The sequence below is a fragment of the Heterocephalus glaber genome, unplaced genomic scaffold, assembly GCF_053883595.1.
Source record: "Heterocephalus glaber isolate CG9 unplaced genomic scaffold, H.glaber_assembly_v1.0 deba00001463, whole genome shotgun sequence".
NCBI classification, from domain to species: Eukaryota; Metazoa; Chordata; class Mammalia; order Rodentia; family Bathyergidae; genus Heterocephalus; species Heterocephalus glaber.
This window is the reverse complement of record NW_028258310.1, coordinates 12427280-12436146: the sequence shown is the minus strand read 5'-3', so window position 1 is coordinate 12436146 and position 8867 is coordinate 12427280.

Below are 8867 nucleotides of genomic sequence, written 5' to 3'. Positions count from 1 at the left end.
TGGCCCACAGAAAGGAGTGACAACCATGCAAACAGCATTAGGTCTAAAAATAACAGTCACAATAATAGGGTGCCTACTCTAGGCAGGTACCAAAACGAGACACAACATATTGACAAAGCTATCGGGAGCCTATCATTGTTATCCCCATTTTATGCAATGAAATTCAAGCTTTGAGAAGTTAAGTAACTTGCCCAGGGTTACAAAACATGTATGAGCCAGAGTAGGAAACTGGACCCAAGAACAAATGATGCCAAAGTTTCTGCTCTTAATTAATACACTGCTGCACTGACAAGTGTGTTTAGTGGCTGCTACTGGCAAACCACCTGGGTGAGCAAGCAGCCCTGGAGGCACCAGCCTATTTGTGCACAAGATCATCTGGATCTCTGTTTTTCTCATAGGGCTTTCAATCTCCCATTAGACTCTGGAGGACATTCTGGCCCTCTTCATTCATCTGTTTGGTGCAGTTTAATGTATCAAACATACAGGGTATACAGGACCTTCTTTAACTCTTTGCAGAAAGTGAACTAGAAAAAAGGCTGCAGGATAAAATATATGATAATTAATTAAACTTGACAATGAGTAATTTTTAGTGTAAGCATCTGCCAAATACCTCATAAGATCTACCTAAAAACTTTTGTTGCTGAGTTGAAATTTTCAGTTGTTTGGTTATTTTTTTTTAGCTGAAGTTTAAATTTAACTGGGCATTCTGTCATTTTATTTGCAGAATCTGGCAACTTTACCTGGAGAGCCCGAGTAAATGTTTTCTTATGATTAGAGAGCTGAGGGAGTCAAATATGATTAAAGATTAGTATTTGAGTTCAAATCATACATGGAAACTACATGTTATTAAAAGGCCCCAGTAGCATGACTTCTGCAAAGTTTCGTACTGGATGCTCCTTCATGAAGAAATCACATCTGAAATATTTTTGTCTCTTGCATGCCTCAGGAACAAATCAACAAGCCCCTCTTCTACCTTGGTTCATTCCAACTCAAGTCCAGACCAGCCCTGAAAGGAGACACCTATGGGTTCTGAGAGGGTTCCTACTCCTATGATGCTTGCCTGAAGAGAAGCGGCTGTACCTTGTCACCTTAAAACCTTTCTGAATGTAGTTTGTAACTTACACAAATCTCACACTACAGTTCCTTTGTTTATTCAATGAACATTTATTGAACTTGTGTTCTTTACTAGAATCTCTGCTAGGCACTGAGAACAAGAAAACACAAAACGCCATTCCCTGACCTGACCTTCATCAAGGGATGAAAACTCGTGACAATATAATTGCATTTTAAATACAAAAAATTTTAATGAAGATGTGAACAGATTCCTATAGGAGACAAACAGGGAGTGGTTAACATTGCCTGGAGGAGAGGGTCAGGGAGGTATCATCTGCTTGGGCCTGGAAAGGTAATTGTGTAGGTGTTTGCTATGCAAGCAAGGTGTAGAGGACACTTCAGGTAGGAAGAATGACACTGGCAAAGGACAGAAGTGCTGAAGAACATAACATATCTCCAGGACTGAATGGTCAATTCCTGAGTGTTCACATTAGAAATAAAAATTAAAGTGAACAAATCAAATCTTAAAATTTGTTTTCATGAATGTGTATGTTAGGAAAAGAAAATAGAAGGGAAACAAGACAGAACAGAGATGAAACAAAATATATTTTGGGACAGTGAGTAAAAAAAAAAAAAAAACTCAGGAAGTACTAAAACCCATTGTTAGCAATTTTTTTTCTTAGTTCGTATTTCCCTAATCAGTATTTCAGGTAAAGATATATCAGTCCACTCAATTACCAGTTAAAAATATGAATTTTCTGAAAGTCTTTATTGCCATAGAATCAATTTTCTAATGAAATCCTATCAATTCTTCCTTCAAATATTCTTAAAAGTTATCATCTAGCCAGGTGTAGTGGTGCCTACCTGTAATCACAGCACTCAAGAGGCTGAGGAAGGTGGATCACTGCCAAGTTAGAGGCCAACCTGGGTACAAAGGGAGACCTTGTCTCAAAACACAAAACAAGGACCAGGGATTTAGCTCAGTGGTTCCACCTCCTGCCTTCTAAGTGCAAGGTCCCAAGTTTGATGCCCAGTGCCAAAAAACAAAAACACAAAAACAATAAAAAAGAAGTTACTAACTTCACTCTGCCATGATTATCATAGTTGGGAACTCGGACAGGGCCACTATAACTGCAGTCTAGTCTTCCTAATGTGTGGCTCTCTATATTCCAGGCCAGGTTGTTCTCTACATGGTTGCCATTTTTGTCTTTCTAAAACTGCCATTTCCCATATCTAATGACTTCCACGATTATGGCTTATAGCAAAGGTCTTTCGTCCTTCATTAACAGTCACTGTCCCTACTTTGCTTCAGGAGTAGTGCAACGGAATTGTTTGAGCACAGGGCAGATGAGCTCCACTCGGTGCGTGACTTCATTGAGGCCAGTATTTCTGGCAAGTTCAGAAAGATGCATGGGTCTGTTTGGATCTGGTCCCCCTTGCTGGGTTGGTGTCTGTGTCTTAGCTGTAGAACAATTCAATATCTTGTCAGTTACTGAGTTCTTTATTTGGTGATTCCCTTATATTCTCTGTAGGGGAAGGCAGTGTCTAGGCAGGAAAAAGACAGGGTTTATTAAAAATTAATAGGGAAACTTACTAAAAGCAGTTTCTGTCTCTACAGGTAGACTCTACTGTTAGACCAATTAGGAAGACAAAGGAAAGAGAAGACCTAGACTGAGAGATGCACCAGGTAGCACAATTACCATTAAGAACTTATCAAGAAGAGTTAAAAACACACAAGGAAGCCAGAAACATACAAGATCAGGGAAACTAGTCCCCCTTGTCCATCTGACAAACTACAAAGCAGGTAAGGGGCAACCACCTATGAGTTCTTACTTAGTATGTAGTACACTTACAGACACATGTGCACACAACTACACATATACACATGTGTGTATGTTTTCACCTTAACATCATTATATTATTGTACCCAATACACACATGTCTTGTTTACCTAATCATTAAGTCTAAAGTACCTTCTTATAAAGCTCCCCTCCCACTTACCCATCACAAAGGGATAGGAAGAAATCAAACAGCCAGAAAGAATATCAGCAGACACACTTAGGTTGTGATCAAAGACAGCCAAGAGAGCAAACCAGATGGCAACAACTTCCAGGTGCCCACACGAGGGGTGGGAAAATCATTAGTCCTAAATAAAAGGTGTCAGTGATGAGCTCTTGGGCGTATTCACTTCTAATACTCCTTACTCTCCCAGAGTCGCTGTGTATTTCCTTTCTCTTCTATCTTTTGCCAAATAAGCCATCTTCTTTTATTTTAAACTCTGCCTCTTTAATTCATTACCGAAGCTGACATTTTAGGATCCTGGTGGCTGTACATTCCAGACGAGAAGCGGTGCATACATCCCACCCTGCCACAACATTCTCTAAACTTCAGCTCTACATCTTCAATATGAAGATAACTGGTGTACCAACCACATAAAGATTTTATGAGTGGAAATGAGATTATGCTGTAAAGACTTTACCACTATGTGTTTCTAGTCAATGTTGACTCTGCATTGTAACCTCTCAGTACCATGTCATTTCCCATATTACCTTACCAGATATGCTCCCAAACCTTTTCTTGTTTTATCATCCTGTTTGTTCTGCTTGAAATTCTGCCATCATCAATTCATTCTTCAAATATTGCATCCTTCAGGAAGACAGTGTGACCACACTGCTGATATAATCCACAGCAGACTTAATCACTTCTCCTTTTATGGCTCACTCTGCACACACCTCTGTGATACCATATATTGTCCTGAATCATAAGTCATTGTTTTAGTGTATGTGCTGCCGAAGCGCGCACCCTAAGTCACTGTTTATATAACTGCCACCTTTATTAACTACAGGCCTCCCAGGGATGAGTCACGCCTTATTTCTCCTCAAATACTTTTTGAGTACAATTGTGATTGGCAAGTGGAGAACGTTGAATAAATGCAGTGAGTGCTCGGTGGATTTTTATGAAGAGTGTGAATGGAGAATTGGGGCTCAGTGGTGCCGCCAATCCTAGAGTCTCCCTGAAATGAGAGCCAAAGCGTGAACCAGGGATCAGGTGTGAACAAGGAAGGCAGTTAAGAGTCTAATGGGTTTTATTTCCTAGCAGCTGGAACTATGGCTGGGGGTGGAGGCACATTCCAGAAGAGGTACTTTGCTATGCCTCACTTTGACACATGGGATGGAGAGAGAGGTGTGTTTGTCTGTGTATGTGTGTCTATGTATTTGTTTAACTTAAAACTATAAATTGACAGCAAATTGTGATTAATTAAAGGGATTCTATTAAATCAATGATGAAGATAAGATGTTCACACACAAAGTCAGACTAAAAGTAGATAAAAAAAAGATGAGAAACAGAAGAAATATACCTAACAACACTGAAGATTTTAACATGAGGATATTAATAAATATATTAAATTGGAACAATATAAAAACAAACAATCTAAAAACTAGAAATCCATTTAAAATGTAAGGCACTCAATAGACAGATAAAAGGAAATATGCTATATATACACAACGGAATAAATTCACTCACAAAGAAGAATTCAGTCATGTTATTTACAGCAAAATGGATGGAATTGGAAGACATGTTAATGAAAATAAGACAGACATAGAAAGATAGCTGTCACATGTTTTCTCTCGTGTATGGAACCTAAAATAAATGGGAAAGGAAGGAAGGGAAAAGAAAAAAAAAACAGAAAAAATGGAAACAAAGCTTTTGTATATAAGGAGGGGAAGAAGTGCTGAAGTAAGGGGAGGGGAATGGAGAAAAAAAGAAAATTCAAGATATATCATGTACAGGTACAAATTCCCTACGATGAATGTGATCATTAGGTCTATCAAAAGAGTACAATAAAATTAATTAAAAATAAATACATAAATAACCTGCAAGGGACTATTATGGAAGGGTATAGGGGCCAGGGAAAAAGGAAAAAAGTTTAAGTCAAGAGAGAGTAAAAAGAGAGAATGGATATGATTGAAACATGTGTATGTATTTATGAAAATGTCACTGTAAAATTCTTAAATGTATACAATTAATTGTGTACAATTGATATGTATTAATAATTATATATATATATAATATATATATATATAGTGGTTTTTAGCCACACCAATACATGGCAAATAAATAAATAAATGAATGAGGAGAGGAGAAAATGACTGTAAAATGATATAGCCTCAAAAACAGGTATAAGCTCTAGGACCCGAGTTCAATCCCCAGTACCAAAAAAACAGCAGCTGGAAAAACTTAGGTATATAACTAACAAAAATGTAAAAATTATATGTGCTTAAAACTATGCTGTTTTGCTGAAAGGAGTGACTCAAATAAATAATATTTATTGTGTTCATGTATTAGAAATTGATTCTTTCCAAAATGACCTACTGATTCAACATCATTATGGTCACAATTCTAATAGGATTTTCTTTTAGGAACTGACAAGGTGATTTCAGGAGTAGAATTGCTGGGTCATATAGTAACTCATGTTTCAGTGTATTTAGATAGAAAGAGAGACGCATAGACTAACCAAATAAATTTTCAAAATAAAACAACAACAGCAAAACAAAGTCAGAAGAGTCTCTCTAGCTGATATCAAGATGTCCAGCCAGGTGCAGTGGTGCACACATGTAATCTCAGCACTCAGGAAGCTTAGGCAAGAGGATCACCATGAGTTCGAAGCCAGCCAGGTCTACATATTGAGTTCAACACCAACCTACACTACATAGTGAGACCCTGTCTCATCCCAAAAACCAAAAAAACCCAAAACCCTCTATTATATAGTGATGTATCAGAGAAAGACAATGCATATTGGCAAAACAAAATGGAGTCCAGGAACATATTCATACTTAAATGGTCAACTGACTTTCAATGAAAACGGCACAAGAAACCCAATAGAGAGAAGATATTCTTTTCAACACATGATGGGAAACATTTGGATATTTACATGCAAAATGAAAAAAGAGCAAAGAATAAATCTTAAACTATCCCTTGTATATTACATAAAAATTAGCCCCCAAATGAGTCATATACCTAAATATAAAAATTTTAGGTCTAAAATTTTTTGAAGAAAATTATAGAGCAAATTCCCTGTATTATTAGGTTAGACGAACATTATATATATATATATATATATATATATATATATATATCTCACCAAAGGCATGATACACACACATAAAGACACTGTTAAAATAAAGGGAAGAGACAAGATAAAAACTGGAAAAATTCACATATTTGTTGAAGTATTTACAGCCAAAATGCATAAATTATTTTGAAAACTAAATAATAGGAAAACAACTAAACTTTTAACAGAGGGAAAAGTTTGGAACAGATACTCCATCAAGGTAGAAATGTGGATGAGAAACTTATGACAAGATACTCTGAACCCTTTGTTATGAGGAGAATAAAAGTTAAAGTCTCAATGAGATATCTCTACCCATCTATCAGAATGGATCAAATTAAAAGAAATCAAAAATAAAACAATAACAGCTAGAGAAATGGAAACTCTTATAACTTGGTGGAAATGTAAAGTAGAAAAACAATAGGCAGTTTCTTATAACATTTAGTATATATTTGAATTGCATAACCCAGCAATCTCATTTCTGGTCATTCGCACAAGGGAAATCAATACTTATATTCTCACACCAACCATATTTTTATATTTATACTGAATTTGCTATTAGTAGCCCCCAAATGAAAAGAATCTAGATGCTCTCTAATTAGTGAATGGCAAAACAAACAAACAAACAAACACACCATGATAAACCTGTGTAACAAAATACTACTCAGCATCATTAAAAATGGACTATTGACACATGCAATAGCATAGGTGACCATCACAACATTGTTCTAAATGTTAGGACCCAGGTCCAAAATGCTGCATAATATATAATTCTAACTTCATTTACAGGATGTTCTGAAAAATGCAAAATTATGATAGGGACAAGAAATAGATCAGTGGCTGCTAAGTGGTGAGCTAGGAGAGAGGGATGTATTATATAGCATGAGAGAATTTTGGGGAGGGACAATGGACATTTTAAAGCATAAATATAGTCCTTGATACAAACTTTTCTATGTTTGATAAAACTCACAGAACTTTATATAGTTAAGTGACAATTTTGAACTGTGTATAGAATATATTTTAATATTTTACTATGTATAAATTAGTTCCTAATAAACGAAAAGGAAAAATATTCACAACAGCCTTGCAGAGGGTGGTGGTGGGAGTGGCTAGAATGCATAGTAGATGGGGTCTTATGTTTGCATACCAGTTATACTACTAACTGAGTGATCTTGTGTACTTCTTTCACCCTTTCCTGTGCCCAAATTTTTACATTCCTAATGAGAAGGCTGAGTAAGAGAATGGCTAGACATTCTGATAGTTAAAGAAAATTTTCTCTTCCCTCCCCTCCCCTCCCCTGCCCTCCCCTCCCCTCTCCTCTCTTTCTCTCTTCTCATCTTTCTCCCCTCCACCACCACCCCAGAATTGGAGATTGAACCCAGAGCCATTACCCTTAGCCATATATATATGTATATATATTATGTGTGTGTATATATATATATATATATATATATATATATATATATATATGTATATATATTTTTTGAGACATGTTCTTGCTAAATCACCCAGGCTGGGCTTGAACCTGTGATCTTCCTGCCTTAGCCTCCCAGAGTACTGGGATTACCAGTATGGTCTACCACACCTGGCTAAGAGGTGCTTTCTGTTTTTTAAAATTTATTTTTATTAATATATATTTGTAATAAATCATACGTATATTTGTTTTGGGGAATTAGTACATGCATATAACATATCTAGATAATTTTCAATTCCATTCTGTCCCCTCCCTCCCTTCCGCTCTGCCCTTCCCCTGATTCCCTTCCTCATTTCCAATAAGTCTGCCTTGTAGTTTCCCACTCTCCCTCCTTCATTTTACTCTTTTATTTACATGTGTTTTAGTTTCTTCTGTTGCTTTCTTATCCCTTCTTGAGCCCTGGTGCTTTTGCTGAGGTCTCTGCTGGGTGCATGTCCTGACACGTGGCTACACATAGCAGGGAGGTGAGTGTTGTGGGTGACTGTGGCCAGCACCTTTGTTCTCCATGTGCATCTTTCACCAAGCTGTTTATGATGGGGCTGTGGACAGCTGCCATCAGTAGCAATGCAGAACCTGAGCAAGCATCTCAAGTACAAAACAAAACAAATGCCAAATATTTTTCTTTTACATCAGGCACTCTGTTTTCTCTGTCTCTTAATGCAACAGCTCAAAAGAATTTAGTAAGAGTAGGTTTCAATCTTAAGGCCCATTCCCATGTAGGAACTCACAATCCTCACTATTGCCTTACCCTGAAATGTAGGTCAGATGAGTGTAATTATCTTCATTTTATAAATTCTTAAAAGGAAAAAAAATCTAACAACAACAACGACAAAATAAACTAGGGTGTGAACATTTTAATTCACCAGTATCAATCTACTATTAAAAGAGTCAGGACTTCACTCATTTCTATCTGGTGCTAAAACTAGAAATAATAGTGCATTTAACTAGTTCTAGACTGAAACATGAGAGCCTGGTCACTGCTCACATGTTTGTTTTATCATTCCTTCATTATTTGGGTATGGTTGGAAATTAACCTATAAGGCTCCAGGAATGACACTGCAAGAGACACAGCAGGAGGCTGGACAGCTTGATCCACACCACCCGGGAATCTGAGGTTTCATGAGGGAGGTGTACAAACTTATCATCGAGGAACTGCAGCTCAGTGTCATCACTACTGCAATCGAATGCTACAGGTACATAAAGGAAGGCTTGGGAAATCTTTCCACAGGA